At 36.9% G+C, this 16,438-nt stretch overlaps 1 protein-coding gene across 4 annotated transcripts in view; it reads left to right on the top strand.

Annotated features, from left to right (window-relative positions):
* Positions 1 to 16,438, top strand: part of EcR (Ecdysone receptor) — a 483,791-nt gene that overhangs the window by 253,757 nt on the left and 213,596 nt on the right. The window contains exon 1 of one of the 4 annotated variants that reach the window (XM_081740374.1): positions 5,583 to 6,073. The exons of the other annotated variants lie outside the window; for them this stretch is intronic. The gene's annotated coding sequence lies outside the window, so the exon portion shown is untranslated. Of the gene's footprint in view, positions 1 to 5,582; positions 6,074 to 16,438 lie in introns of those variants that run through there. 4 annotated transcript variants of the gene reach the window in all.

Below are 16,438 nucleotides of genomic sequence, written 5' to 3'. Positions count from 1 at the left end.
AGACAACTTAAGAACTAATCTTAACCCATCGAAAGCAGATTTGCCACTTTTTGCATGATGTATCCACGTCCACACCTCGCCTGAATAACCTTGTGAGAAGACCCTTCAAGCAGGTCGATTGAAAGCGTTCACCTACGCATCCACCTTCTGTTCAATTTCAAACAAACATCCATTGAATTGATTGATCAACGAGAGAACAACACTGCCATTATAGAAAAGGGGAACGGTCGGGATAAACTTTTTTTTCACTGCCCGCCCACCCAGTACACATGTGGAGCATATACATGCAGCAGACACACAGAACACCAAACTGCACGGATAAAATGCCAATCAATCTTGCAGAAGAAGGTTGAGAGGTGGAGCCTAACAATATAAGAATAGTTGATTGTTTTTTTCTGGAGAGAGAACGGGGTATTTCACAAAGCAACGAATGAACAACCTACATGAATGAGGCAGATTTTTTTTTTTTTTTTTTAATTCGCTCAGGGGAATTTTGGTTAATGCCTTCGACAAAAGATAGAACTACGGGCCCTATATAAACTAATTTTCTGTTCAGGTAAGAGATTAAGGTATACGCAACCAGGTGTGGTCCTATTTCTAAACCCCGCTCAATTTCAATCTCATAATACGTCTATCCCTTCAATTCCACATCATCAATGAGGGTGAGGACGTTGAATTTTAAGCTTTGTGTTAACAGCTAGAAAAGAAAATCAGGAGCAGTCTAGAGCAAAACTCCAGTTTTTGCTGCGATTACACTTGGGAATAAATAGGGTGCATGAGGTTTCTTATGGAACTCCACAAGCTCGTACGCGCGTACTGCGCTTGCGCGAATCTTAACCAATAACTCTGTAAGGATTACAGCACAAGTTACTTAAAAAGAGTTCCGCGTTTCTGGAATATGTTGTTTTGTAAATTTCAGGATAATCCAGCTAAGTTCTCAACGAGATCTTCTGAAATGGCTATATTGAATGCTCCCTCACATGAATTTAATAAAATGAGGAGGTCGTTGTGTGTAATACTGGTTATTGAGCCTCGGCTATAGCGTCTTTTAGGTAGGAGGCACAAATAATTTTGCACGTGCTGATTATTTTAGTATACACTTTCTATGAGATCAAGTCATGTATACGAGGGTAATTCGAAAAGTTTCCGGCTTGACAGTGAAATATCGCGCCCTTCGTGACATATACTGCCATCTATAGAATAAATAATGTATTAATTTCAACCGTCTAGCTGCGTCAGTTCGTTGGAGACAGTCATCCGAATCAATTGCCGTTCAGCTTACATACTACATGACAATGCTCCAACCCGCATGGCTGTTCAGCATCCACCCTACATCCTAGATCTAGCATCCCAAAGACAATCGTCTCATCTCTATTATTATTTCGAAAACGAGACAAGAATTATCATGTTTGTAGTTTGACTTTGAACTTGCGTCGTGGGCAACACTAGAAATTTTGGGTTCAGATAATTATGTACTGGACCCGCAAATTTCTGGTAAAATAATAATCTTTCTCTCAGTTTAGCGTCCTACTATTATGCCCTTTAGGCTCAGGGAGACGCGGATGATTAAGGCAAGTGAATTACGATGGAAGAATTGCCAGAATGAAAATGTGGGAGGAAACTGGATTACCCCGAGAAAATCCATGGACGTGATGTCCCCTACAAACTTACTTGGCCGGAGAACGAACCAGGGGCTCCACGCACCACAGGTAACCGCTCTACCACTGAGACACTATGTTCCCCTAAAATAATAATAATAATAATAATAATAATAATAATAATAATAATAATAATAATAATAATAATAATGTTAAAGCTTTAGTAGTTCGACCATTCCAAGTGTATGGAATTGACTTATTTTGATATTGTGTGGAGTTCAGTGGAACTTTCGTAATATGCGAAGACATTAGAATGGGCATTTATCCCTCCTTCTTCCTATACGAATGACTGTGCAGAACATCACGTATCAGTGGGTTGATTGATTGATTCGGATTTATGTTATTTGCCATCAGCGAGGCTTTTAGAACGAGATCTAGAGTTAAAGCGGGATCTCAACCAATGTAATGCGTTTGATGTTCTGCCAGCGGGAATCGAACCCGAGACCTCATGACAAATCCGTGGAATTCATTAAATGTGATTAAGGTACATGGCATAAATAGTTGTTTATCTTTAACTTGAATCGATAAATTGAACGATAACACCTTTATTTCCGGTGTTTGTAAAGTTACTGCTAAAATGCCCAGCAGTTGTTACACAATATTTCGTGCAAAAGAAAGCATGTGGCATATGTAGATATTGACACCCGCACAAAACAGTTGTTTCACAAAAGAATGCATACACACACATATATATTTATGGCATTTTTTTTCTTCTCATCATTTGTCTTCCCATAATTACATCTTCAAGGCCTTCTATATTAGCAGTGGGTATTGTAACATTTAATGCATTTTTACAGGTGCTGTTTGCGGAAGAACGAACAACTGGCGCTGACTAACACAATGCGAAGAAGGTTACGTAGAAAGTATGGTTTCTTATGTATGCACGCTATCCGTCAACTCTCACCTGCGTATTCGCAAGACATGGGTCTCGGGCTATCTTGACATACATTTTGCACACGTGCAATGCCCAACAGAACAATTACTGTGCTTTCTGTATTGTATGATCTCACATTTGTTCTGTCTACTGTTCGTCAATAGGCACTGATGTCTACAGATTCTATAGACATGTTTGACATGATCGCACTTTTCTATCATATGAATATCCAGGTTTTCTTGTGTGGAATTTTGAAGGGATAAATTGGATGAAACATGTATAGGTCTTTTACACAGCTATAGACTCGTTGTTCATTTGTTTCCTTACAGTGAGTGAGTCAAATCTATAATTTGACTTCTGGTACCTGTTCGAAATCGTACCGTAATGATTTTAATATGCAGATTAAAATTTGCATAAAATGTCTCTGTCAGACAAGGTAATGTTAATCACTCCTATTTATCTGTATTACTTGTTTTGGGGAGCTGAGATCGACAAAGAATGAAATCTTTAAGTGTTAGGTCCCACAGTTATGCCGGCTAAGCTAAAGGAGAGGTGATGAAAAGAAATTAATGAAATGGTGGAATGAAGAAAGCGGGAGGAAACGGGAGAACCCCGGGAAAACCCACGCACACGGTGTTTGTCCACCACAAAGTTCACTTGGCGAGAGCTGGGATCGAACCAAGGACCCCATACACCAGACGTGAACGATCTCTCTACCACTGAGCCACCACGGCCTCAAGAGCTGAGAACGAGTCCATAGAGTTCAAACCTCAGGTCGCCAAGCCTAGTGTTGACTGACAGTAGGGATAAAGCAATTAATAAACACAATATTAATTTCGATCTCTCCTGGGTATCTCCGTTTTTTCAGAGGGATAGGCACGCAATTAATTAGAACTATATTTACACATTATTCAAATTTTCCAATCAGGCTACACATGCTGCAAAGCTGTAGTAAAAATATTTTTCTAACGTTGTTTGAATGGGAAAAGTTGTGCTGATATTTTACTTTGGTAGCTAAATTAATTTCATCAAGGAATTTATTGGATTGCCAAAATAATAATAAAAAAAAATAATCAATAAAATAGTGAATCTACTACCAAAGTCATACTTAAAAAAAAAGAAAGAAAAAAAAGAAAGAAAAAAAGAAAGAAAAGAAAGTCAGTCCAGCGTTCAACCTAATTCTGAAGTGGAAAATTTGCTAGGCGATTCTTTATTTGCTTAAATTAGGTTGGGATTTAACTGAAAAGATAACGCTGAACTTTGGGTTGGATTTCAGGTTACTGTCCCGTTCAGCAGCGAGACTATGTGAGACGTGGACCTACAGATTAACGTGAGATCCGAACCCAGGGACGTACGCAGGGGGTGGGCCCTGGGGGTCCGAAACCCCCTTCCGAAATTTCGACTTTTGTTGATACCCTCATATTGAGTTTGGACCCCCCCGAAATAAATTCCTGCGTACGCTACTGTCCGAACCATACGTGCACCTGCCGGAAATTCAACCAAGGTACACTGAACTTCGGGTGACATCTATAGAAGTTTAATTAGCAAAACATAAAATAAAATTTAAATCGAATAACAGTCCTGGTAATAAAATAACATTTTTTAAAAAACTGAATGGTTTCATCAAGATTGAAAAAAAAAGTTGTTACATAATTCTGGATATAGTATTTTTTTATAGATCTTACTGAATGTGAAGAATCCTAAATTTCATTATCAAATCTCATGCTATACTCATGAATATCTATAACGTTTGGCTAAATTTAATCTGACAATTCTAGCATTTTTGACAATACAATTTATATTAAAACGAAATAAACGTTATCCTAAACAGACGACTGGTCCGACATCTCACTTAAAAAAAACAAACAAAAAAAAACGATTAAAATAAAATAAAATAAAAATACGATCGAATTTACAAAATTTCAGGAATTTCACTTTGTATTAAAATACTTTCCAGGGAGTAAATATTTTACTTGAAGTTGAAATAGAATTATACAAGCAATTCTATTTATTAAAAACAGACGTCTCACTGTGCCACGCTAATTGCTAATAATAAACTGCGTGCATGCAGTTTGTCGATTTAAAATTACTAATTACTTCCCCTATCCAAATCTTCGAGTCGCCTTCAAATTGCCTGCCCACAAGCGACATCTTTTGGCATATTGTAGTATGCTCTGCGTCTAGCGACAAGTATTCAGAAATAATAGTTTATTGACGGAAGTTATAGTTATTCCCATAACAAATTATAATTGAGCAAGAAAATTAGTGCTCGAGATTCGTACTTCCTTTTGATTTTTTTTTTTTTTTTTTTTAATCGCTGTATCTTATTTCATTACCAAATGTTGTATCGAAACTTGTTTAAGTTACTTCTTCGTACTTTGTAGACGTGTTTTATTGATACATCAGTAAATTGTTGACTTTGGACCATCAGAAAAATACGTTCTATTACACTCAATGATAACGTGGTTTCTCTTTTCCTTTGTAGGAATTGTATTGTTGGGCGTCTAAGAGGGCCAATCCTTTTCTTGGTTTTGAAGGAAACAATCAGTTAGCGGTTTTTTTTGTAATGGTTATACATCTTTCAGTTGAGCTAAGTTTGGCAGGTCCAGTGCATTTTGGACCAAACCACAAAACAGTTGTTGGTTTGTTCCTTTTATAAACTTCTATTCAATCCTTGGAGCCAAAAATTCCACTCTTCCTTTCTCCTTTTTCACCCGTTCGTTCTCTTCCTCCAGTTTTAACCGGTTGCTTGTCCGCTCGGTCAAACAACCGGTCAGCCTTGAGCTTGCTTACCACTACCATCATGTGTCCGCCTTGCCCCGCCTCCACCGCGCGCTCTTCCTTTCTTTCTGGTGGAAGGCCTTCCGCGCCGTCCCGTCCCGTCCCTTCCACCTGGCCGACTAAGTAAGAGATAGATGAAAAAGAAAGATTTTGCACGGCATTCTTTATATTTTTCTGCCAACCGCTACTGCTACGAGCCGAGAAAAATTTGGGTCAACGATGGCGAATGTGGCCCTGGCTTCTCTCTGTTAGTGGACAAATAGGTCCTTTTGCTCCCACGCCACTACCTCACCGGTGTGTTTGGGGCCAAAAGAGTAGACCAGAGACTTTTGGAACAGGTTTTTTCAATCGTTCTTCGTGCTGCAACCATTGTTTTGGGTTGGCACGCTTGTTGCTAGTAGCAGAAAAAAAAAAGTACAGCTTCCATAAAACTGCCTCAGGCATAGAATTTCCACTATCATGTCCTTGAAGACAACGCTTGCAGACTGTTGATTATTTCCTGTAGCAATTGAGAATGTGATTGTGCTTCAGTGTTTATGTGCTTGTGGTGTCTAAACGTGTGTGTCATGTGTATATGTGTGTGAGTGTATGTGTGTGTATGTGATCATTGACCATGGTATAGTGATAATATTACGGAACATTGAGCACAGAAAGGAGTAATAATAATATATATATATATATATATTTTTTTTTTAAATGGTGGCGTTCATGAAGCAAGAACCTGAGGAGTATCCAAGTAGCTTTGGCAACAGTGTAGAGGGTGAGTGCAGAATCTGTAGATGGGTTTTTCGTTATTTGCATAAGAAATTAAATATTTGTTCTTCTCAGAGGCCACTCTTCTTTTTAATTCGGCTGCCAAGACGGATACCCAAGTGTTCTCAGTTGGGTGGGTCATGATTTGAATAAAGCCACGGAACAGGCACGAAAAGAAAAGTGTTTTATCTTTCTGCAGGATTTCTCTCGTTAAAATACCTTTATCATTGTTGAAGGTGCTTCCATTATCTTACCTTTTAAATTTTATGCTCACAACACGGGTATTTTTTTTTTTTTTTTTTTTTGTAAGTTAGAATACAGTAAATTCCATAGTTTCAATTAGTCGGGATAGCCTAATATTATTAAGTTGTCTGCTTCCTATGGAGCTAAGGGTAGTTGTTTTGACCACATTTTATTGTACGGTAAAATTCTTCATTGGTAGAATTGCCGTATTTCTCGTCTGCAAATACAGGACGCGTTGTCAAATCTATATAACTAGCTGCAGGCCGGTAGCCAGCCCAAAATTGTAGGGGGGTGCAGCCGAAGTTAGGGGGGGCCGATCTAACTATATTATAGTTCATTTGCAAGCCTACTGTGAAAAATTTAAGGGGGGCAGCGAAAATTTAGGGGGGGCTCGGCCCCCTAGACCCACCCTGGATACGGAGGAAGCGCGGCGGCTCAGTGGTAGAGCGTTCACCTCCGCTGCTTGGGGTCCCTGGTTTGATCCCAGCTCGCGCCGTGTGGACTTTGTGGTGGACAAACACCGTGCTCGTGGGTTTTCTCGGGGTTCTCCCATTTCCACCCACTTTCTTCATTCCACCGTTTCATTCATCTCTCATCATCCTTTAGCCTAACCGGCATAACCGTGGGACGTAAAACTCAAAGATTTCATTTTCATTTCATTTTTTCCACCCTGGATACGAGCCTGCCTAGCTGTACATATAAAAATGAAAGTGACACTGTTTGCGATTTAATAACTCTTGAACCACCCGACCGATCTTGATCAAATTTTCAACATAGATGAGGTTCATGTCTGGAATGGTTTTGATCATTTTACTTTGATGGTACAATGTAGGGGGGAGCGATATCTAAAAATGATCAAAAATGACCGATATTAGTGTCGAATCCATAGTTTTCAGTGTCACAGATGAACAGTGACACTTCCGATGATGTTTAAATCCCAAGTTCAGCCCCTGAAGTTGGGGGAGGGGGAGATATATACAAGTGATCGGAAATGCCCGATGTTAGTACAGAATCCATAGTTTTCGGAGGTCGCTGAGACGAACAGTAATATTTCCGATGCCGTTTTATTTTAACCCAGCGAAACGGGTAATCAGCGCTAGTAAGATAATTAAAAACTGAAAGCAGATTTTTAAACACACATGCTATTCAGAAGTTATTTTGGTATTTAAGAGTCTTCATCTCGGCGAAATTAAAATACCGCTAATTTTACAGTAATTATGTGATATCTTCAAATAGATAAAAGATAATTGAAATATGGAACAAGAGCGCCCTAGACAATATTATTTTGCGTGAGGTACCGTTATCACAAGTCACCTAGTGGCTTTCCGCTTTCAGCTGTTTAGAAACGCGAAAATAAATGCCGATTTTCAAAATGGCTCGAAATCGAAAGCAGATAAGTGAGTCGTGATAACGGTTTCTCATGTAAAATAATATTGTCTAGGGCGCTTTTGGTCCACATTTCGATTATCTTTTGTCTATTTGAAGATATCACATAATTACTGTAAAATTAGCGGTATTTTAATTTCGCCGGGAGGAAGACTCTTCACAATATATGATTTTTTTTCAGCAGTACGCTTAATTACTTGACCATTTTGATTATTAGGTACTTCATGTACTTAATAAGGCTTTTTAATTGGTTGGTTGAGCGTCCCATTCAGTACCAAGGCTACATAGGACGTAGACCTTATGAAAGGTGTGCAGCGGTGAGGGCAGAGACTCTGTAATGTGTAATATTAACCGTCCTTCCATGAAGCAAATGTAGGGAAAATACCCTCTTTCATATTTATTTATTTATTTATTAAATAGAACACAACAGGATAGATCCCAATTACAGTGTTCGGACTACACATAATTCTTACTTCAGTAAAAGTATAATATTCCCAATAATGTGTTGATTACCAATATTAGTTGTTTACTTATTTGGTGCATTGCTTCATTATATCTGTAACATCTCTCTTAAATGTTCGGACATACATGAATTTTTGGACATAATTTGACTGTGTTATTGTAGGCAGCACTGATTCTTACTATCGGTGACTTAGTCATTATGTCAGTGCTTGACTTATTGATACTAAAGAAATTATGATTCATGTTCCAGTGTTTTAGTCAACGGAACTGATATACTTAAGCTGGATACGATTTCTGGGCAATCGACTTTCGAATGCAAAATATTATATAAATATAAAAAAGTATTTGCAAGATGTTATAGTTACTAGACAGGGTAGAGGAGCTAAATTTACTTGGGTAAAAACCTGTGTCCTTAAACGTTAAAAATCTCAGAAATTTAGCTTGAATTTTTTTCGAGCACTGCCACTAATAAGCAAATAGGACAAATGCGCGTGCTGTACAACCTTCATAAAGAATAGGAAAGTACTGTAGATCGTAAAAAAAAGGACAAACCTGTACAGATAGTGACATTGGCAACCCTAGTCACTGGCCAGCTGTAACTTGCTCACCTGGGAATTTGATAACGTTATGCTGTTCTTCTGTACGTTAAATATTTTTTGTCGATCGAAAAAGGAAGACAACGTGGGTTTTACTGTATTTTTCATAGATTTAATGGATAACGTGTGGATTGTAGATTGTTATTCCTACTTAAAAAAAAAAAAAATACTCTCTTAACATGTACATCTAGGATGCTTGTTTTGTGTTTCAAGAGCTGTACCCATCACAATTCGAGATGTATGAACGTGTGTACAAAAGAAATAATCAAAATACAAAATATTTATCTTATAAACAACAGTAGAGCTACCTGTCACTCATTGTCTGCAGTACAAACATTAGTGAACGATTTCACCGTATTGAGAAGTAAATATTTCCACTTATTAATCATTTATGTTCTGAAGAACATATATATTTTTTTAATTATCTCATTGCTACTCCGAAGGCCTGGGCGCCCGAAGAAAATTTTCTGGAGGGGGCATCTCCCTGGTTGCTATACTGTGTTTGGTATTTTTTTTATTTGTATAAAGAAAATTTTAAGAAATTTAAATTGTTTTTGTGAGCTAGAGGGGGCCCTGTCCCCTTGCCCCTCCTTTGGGCGCCCATGTCTGAAGGTGATGGTTTGACTTCTGGATCAACGATAACAATCATTGTATTCCTCAACAATATATATATATATATATATATATATATATATATATATATATATATATATATATATATATATATATATATGTGTGTGTGTGTGTGTGGCCACCTGGCTTTTTTGAATGAACATGAGGACGCTTTCCAATTTCATTCGGAGTGATTGTCGAGTACAAAATCTACCTTTTTATTAGTAAGATAATACACTAAAACAGGAGCGTCATTTGGGATGGTGGAGGCGATTTCCCTCCCCCCTAAATTTGAAATTTGATTGAGACATTCTTTTGGGATCAAAAGATCCAGTATATTTCAACAAAAATTTTCTTGTACGCTTTATATCCAGAGAACTAATACAGTGTAGCCAAACCCAAACTATTACTTAACTCAGTATGATGTGTTTATTCCGTAAAAAAAAAAAAAAAAAAAAAAAAAAAACTCGATTTCTGATCCAAAAACTAACAATAGATTTGAATCAAAAATTTTTCTCTACGTCTTATGTCTGCAGAACTACATTCAGTGTAGCCAAACCCAAACTATCACTTAACTCAGTATGATTAGAAAACTGAAACGTAGAAAATACGAAAACTCCATTTAGGGCCATTCAAATAATAATAATAATAATAATAATAATAATAATAATAATAATAATAATAATAATAATAATATCCAAAAACTAATTATTGGGCAAGATTGCAATCTTTTGATGCGTTTTTTAAAAATCATTATTAAAATTGTTGACCAAGGTTGCAATCTTTGGATTCTTGTTAATCGTTTGTGTAGTAATGTAGTAGGTCTAATAAGAAACGTGAAATTCTTATATCGGTGGAATGTCTTGTTTTCTTCCCTGACAAAATTGGAAATGACTTTACTGTATTGAAACAAGTACAGAAATGAAAGTCAAGAATTAGCTTTGTTTTCATTACTTGTATGTTTTTTTTTTTTTTTTTTTTTTTCTTCTCGAAGAATAGACCTTGTTGAGAAAATTTCTTCTTGACGTGTTTTCAAATTTTCAAGTTTTGCGAATTCCAAATATAATAAAACTCAAGAATGAGTCGTATTCTTTAAGACTATAAATGATGGGTATGGTCGAAAAACTTATCAACCCTAATTATATTTGTGTGTTTACATCATGCACTTTCCTCAAAATAATTTAATCTTCGTAATAATCACTAACAATTTAAGAGGAGAAATTCATTGAGTAAACATAAATTAAAAGCGGAAAGTCGAGCAGAAGGTTGTTGGAAGATGCAATTTTTTGCAATAATTTATAACAACACTTTCAGTGTGTTTTGAAGCTTTGGTCAGTTTCTTTCGTTACAATAATTTATAAGTTAAAAAAATATATATATATCCAACAATTTGGTGGTTGTTGGTTAGATTTTTCGACCAAACCCTTCAAAGATATATTTGGGAACGGATTTTGCCCGGGGACAGATCTTTAAGTCCAGGCACTGTCCGCGGGGAAATAGGACGTATAGTGAGTGTTCTTCTGATATTGCCGTTTCTCGTGATACACAGCTTGAGTATGACCAGACTAATCAATTGAACTTCGTGTTTTCATAACTGTTTGATCGACTACTTTTATTTTATTTATTTATTTATTTATTTATTTTAGTTAACTGAAATTCCCTTCTGGTCTGAAATGGTAGCAAGATTCAAGGAGGGAATTTCTGTACTAGATTATTAGCCATCACTACTACGAAATTCTGAAACCATAATTATTCGTTGTCCTTACAGTGCCGGTGTTGAAATGATTCAACAACTTTCTGGAATAAATAAAAAGAAGATATACGAGGCAGACAATAAAGCAAATACTTCAGATAAAGGACGTAACTCTTTGGGAGAGTTAGCCTATATGATAACATTGTGAAACAAAGAATAACATGTATTATCTTCACTACGTACGTAAACAACACAATATTTTGGTGCAGCTAGATAAAAATGTTGTCTCGGTGAAATCAGTGGCTGATAAGTAGTTAGTCAGGATGGGATTAGGCAAGATGTAATTGAATCTGGTCCACTACTTCTCGACTTAGATGATGGTAGTGTAGTCAGTATCACACTTCGTTAGTTTTTGCCTCCAGTTTCCCCCTAGTATCCACTTTATAGATGCTGGGTGAAATCCTGATCCATGTTGGAAAGAGAAGATAAGAAAAGAGAAATCCCGCTCCCATTTGGGGATCGAACCCGTGTCCAGGGTTGCTCATATTCGGGTCTTAGGGCGCAGGTTGCCTACATTAAAATATTTGGGGGTATAATTTTTCATTGAAAATAAGTAATCAAACTCAAATAGGTAAATTTAGGAAGAGAAAGATACATTTGGGAGGGTAGAATGTTATTTTTAAAAAATGGTTTAAATTTGACGGGTTGCGCCCAAACCTTTGTGGGGGATGTTTTGTTCGTGCCGTCTGGGGATTAGTGGACGGAAAAGCTGGTAAAACCTGAAGGAGTACATTGTATTGCAAAACAAGCTGGAAAAACAGAAGTGTTTCATTATATACATATGCTCACACACAATAGTTTGTGAGAGTTACATTCTTCCACATGAAAATGTTTCAGCCATAATTTTGTACCTTACCGTCTGTCGTGACACACATCAGCAGTCATCGTGTTTTGGTTGGTACAAAATGGTGACAGTGTTGCTCTCTCAGGAGTGAAAGTGTGTTGTGACGTCACTCGACCTCTTCCCAGCACAAGCTTCACTCTCCACTTCACGCGGCATTCCTTCCTCCTCCTCAGAGGACTTTTTTTCAGAACTATGCCATTAGGTCTCAAGAGTAGTCTCGGGTCTCATCTCATCTCACTTTTTCTTTGCTCGCGGGGGAAGGGGATGAAACTTTGCTGGCCACTGCAGTGGTTTTCTGTTGTTATTGTTGTCTTACCTGTTGGAATCTCTACGGGACCAGTCGTGAGAAATATCCCCTCACTACTATGATATAGTGTTTACGATTATCCGACTTCAGCAACAATCTTTAGTCTTTTAATTTCTGAGATTTCCAAATTACTTTACCTCCTTAAACTGTGCTGAAAAGTATTGTGACGTCATTAGCGGGTCATTTGCCGTAAATTGAGAAATTTGCATGCAGCGCAGTTTCTCCACTAAACTGTTTTTCTTTTATCTAATACTGTGAAATTTCCCTTAACGGACACCTCCATAATACGGACAAACCTTTTTGTCTCGACAAAAATGTGTGTATTAATATGACAGAATTTTTTCTTTTACCGACACTCTCAGATACGGATATGACCAATTTTCGTTTACCCCAACATTTTAATTTCTTCATAACGGACAGTAATCATTCTTTGATTGTATATACTTAGTACCCCCCCCCCCAAAAAAAATCCTTCTGCAGTTTAAAAATTAATCTTAAGTTGATCCCTCCTATCGAACCATTGGAGATTTATTTTCCCCTAAGAGATTCATAAACCATCATGTTGGTTTAATTCTGTCAACATTTTCAGTATTTTGTAATAAAGTTGCATTCAGTAAGTGAATTAAGGGACTTCTATGAACGTATGTCTTGCATCTGAGGAGAAAATTTTCACACTATTATTATATTTTGCAGTACACATCCATACGATACTTCTGTTCCTTACAGAGAGGGATTTGCAAAATAATTTTTCCAATACTTCGAACACTGCTTACATTATTTGGATTCAGTTAAGGAGCTCCATCGTGGCTAAGCGGTTAGCGTACGATCCTTTGGCATGGGAAACTTGGGTTTGATTCCCGGAGGGAGCTCATGTGGTTCGGATTCTACGTTAAACTGTAGATCCGTGTCGCATATAACCCCGCCACTGAAAGGAACCCTAACTCAATTCATTCAATTTACGCAACACATGTTCTATGGGTAAAATCGATTTTTGTAGTGCTCCGTAACGGACATTTCTCATTTACGGACAAGTAAACATGTCCGATAAGTGTCCGTTATTCAGAGATTTCACTGCACTTGTGATTCTGTGCATTATAGAAGGAAGCGAAAATGTTGTTTGTTTCTTTACATTGGAGATTTATAGTCTTACCTATATGACTGTATGTGATGCGGAAAGCGAAAAGGGACTTCTTGTCGATGAAGTAAGGTGTTCAAAATGAGCATTTTTAAAGGCTTAAGTCAAAAAATAGATTCTTCGATTTTTGATTGACTATAATACTTTGATTTGTCCTCTGTAACAATCTCAATGGTTTAAATATGCACTGAAGCATGAGAAATGCGATGGAAATGCAATCAAACGAGGTTACGAGATAGGTTTGATACTTTTAAAGGCGATTTTTCAAGAAAAATACTTTCTACAGTAAGACATTTTACATTTAATTACTCCCTCAATTTTTGAGGTATCAACGTGGTTTTGGCAAGTTCTTCGAAATTTAGCGCTGAATACAAAAAAATACAATAATAAAAAAATCGTACTTCACCGACAAGAGTTCCATTTTCGCTTTCCACATTATAAAAATGCATATTTTTAATCAGGTGAAAGAGGGTAAATTTAGCCCTTCATTGTTGACTGATTTCAACCCCAAACAGTATGGATATTTAAAAAAGCCCATGCCATATTGCATCAAAATTTAAGAGAAAATTGGTGAAAGTTATCGAGGAAGAGTATTTTCTTATTACATTATTTAAGAAAAAGGAAACTTAGAAGTTTGGGAGAGCTCAGTCCGTTTTACCAGCTTATACTTGACCGATTTCAACCACAACTGATGGGGATGATCGTGATACCCTATATATATATATATATATATATATATATATATATATATATATATATATATATATATATATATATATATATAATATGAAGCGTATCTCTGAAACTGGGAGTCCAAATTATTCGTTGAGTGAAAGTGTCCTTGTTTGTAGGAATTTTCCAATAGAAGCTTCATTGAAGAATGGGTACTGATGGAACAGTTAAAGATGACTCATTACCTTTTCGATGTGTGATCGCTTATCTATAGCATTTCCCAATATGTCAGGACTTTATCTTAGATTTATAATTTCCTTTTCGTTTAAAATGCTGCACATTTAAACGTACTGTACCTGAAGTACCTCTGTTTCGTTTCCGCACTTTATGAGCCATATGCCAACTTCATGTCCGTAGATTTCCTGTGTATTTCCAAGCTTTCTTGTGCCAAAACGTATAAGTTTACTATATGATTTCTTCAATTTACAAGGCTTTACTGCTGGACGCCAAACAAACACAATCTTTTTTTTTTTTTTTTTTTTTTTTTTCATTTGAGTAAACGGAGGATTGGGATGAAAAGAACATAAGAACAGACTGATGAAATCTTACTCATGCATATGAAGTGTATCACTGCACGATTCATTCATTGGTCGGAGATTATCAATCCTTTTTAATACCAAGCTACTATGACTCATTCATTTAACATTTTAAAAACAAAGTAATCAATATATATATATTTTTTTTTATCAGTATGGTTTACCAAAAACTGTATACGAGGGTGTATCAAAAAGTTCGTGCAATCACTTAGAAGAAATCCACTCTGGATAATTCTGACACTGTGATGGAAGTAGTCCTCCTCTTCGTAGTCACCATGCCTAGCGACACATTTTTGCCAGCGGTTCTTCACTTTCCGTAAGCCCGTTTTGTAAAAGTCTACAGTTTGGCTTTGAAACCACTGTTCCCTCTCAGAAATGACGTTATCCCTACGGTCAAAATGGCGTCCTTTGAGTGTACGCTTTATTTCTGGGAAGAGAAAGAAGTCACTTGGTGCTAGGTCTGCTGAGTATTGAGTGGAGCAATATTCCATATCCCAATTCCCATGCCGTCATCATGGATGCATAGGCGGAATGAGCTGCTGCATTGTTTGCCAGTAGCAGTACCTTTTTTTGTGATGAATTCAGTGCATTTCTTCTTCAGTTACTTGCAAGGACCTAATTTTAAAATGCATGTCCGAGTTGCTTCACAGTTCATTACCTTCAAGGTGATTGCACAAACTTTGATACCCCCTCATATTTACTCTGTTTCTCCCTATATCCCATTCGTCCGGAAGATTTAAAAAAAAAAACTGAAGAAGTACGTGATGGATCACCATTAATTTTGACCGGGATGTAGAGGATTAAAAGTTACAAATTAAGTTCGTTGGTGCAGGTGACCTGTTGAGTTGATTTCAATATATCCTTAAAGATCAGTTACCCATATATTTATCTGGAACTCCGAAATCCATCCTGATATGGCAGGATGCAGGAACCCATATATCAGTAGAACATTGTTAGTTGTATGATATAAAAGTACTACCACAAGATGGATAAAAAGTACTGTTACAGTGTTACTTGTACGTACAAGCAATAAAACTTGAAAGACAAATCTTCGTACAGCTTAAATCATTTTTGTGTTGCATCAATGTGATAGCATAGACAACAACTCGTACACATCTTTCTTTTTTCTTTGCTTTTCCGTTCTTTTTCTATTTGTGCTTGTACAGCCACTTTATCAATTTATAGTTGTTAGACCTGTAATATGAATCATGGGCCTAAAACAGTGATTGAGATCTAACAAGGAACGGACATAAACCTGTCATCCGGACATCTGAATCAAACCTAGTCCATTCGATAAACATAACAAAGATATGCTTATGCAAAAAAAAAAAAAAAAAAAAAAAAAAAAAAAAAAAAAAAGGTCTAGGTGCCATGGACAACGGAGTAAAGCCCTGGGACCCATTAAACCTGTTAATATAAGGAAAATCGTGGACTCGCAGTGAAATAGCTATTGCATCAACACTGTTCATTGAAAGATCGTGGTTTATAGTTCACTCTTCAGCATAAAACAAGCTTTCCAGAGATGCTATGCATTGGGACCCACAACGTACTTGTACAGCGGTGGACACTTCTAAATGGTACAGCCATATGGAGATTTACGGCTAAGGTGTACCATTTAGAAGTGTCCACCGCTGTACAAGGAAAACTGGGAAAATGTCTGGAAAATTCCCTCCAGAAATCCCTTCCATCAACTTTGGACCTCTCTGGAGTAGCCCCGGGTAAAAGCACACAATCCAAGTGTATCTCAAAAAATAATACAGGTGATA

This window comes from Thermobia domestica, chromosome 15 (genome assembly GCF_964235325.1).
Source record: "Thermobia domestica chromosome 15, izTheDome1.hap1.1, whole genome shotgun sequence".
In the NCBI taxonomy this organism is placed as follows: Eukaryota; Metazoa; Arthropoda; class Insecta; order Zygentoma; family Lepismatidae; genus Thermobia; species Thermobia domestica.
This window is presented reverse-complemented; position numbering and strand designations above follow the sequence as displayed.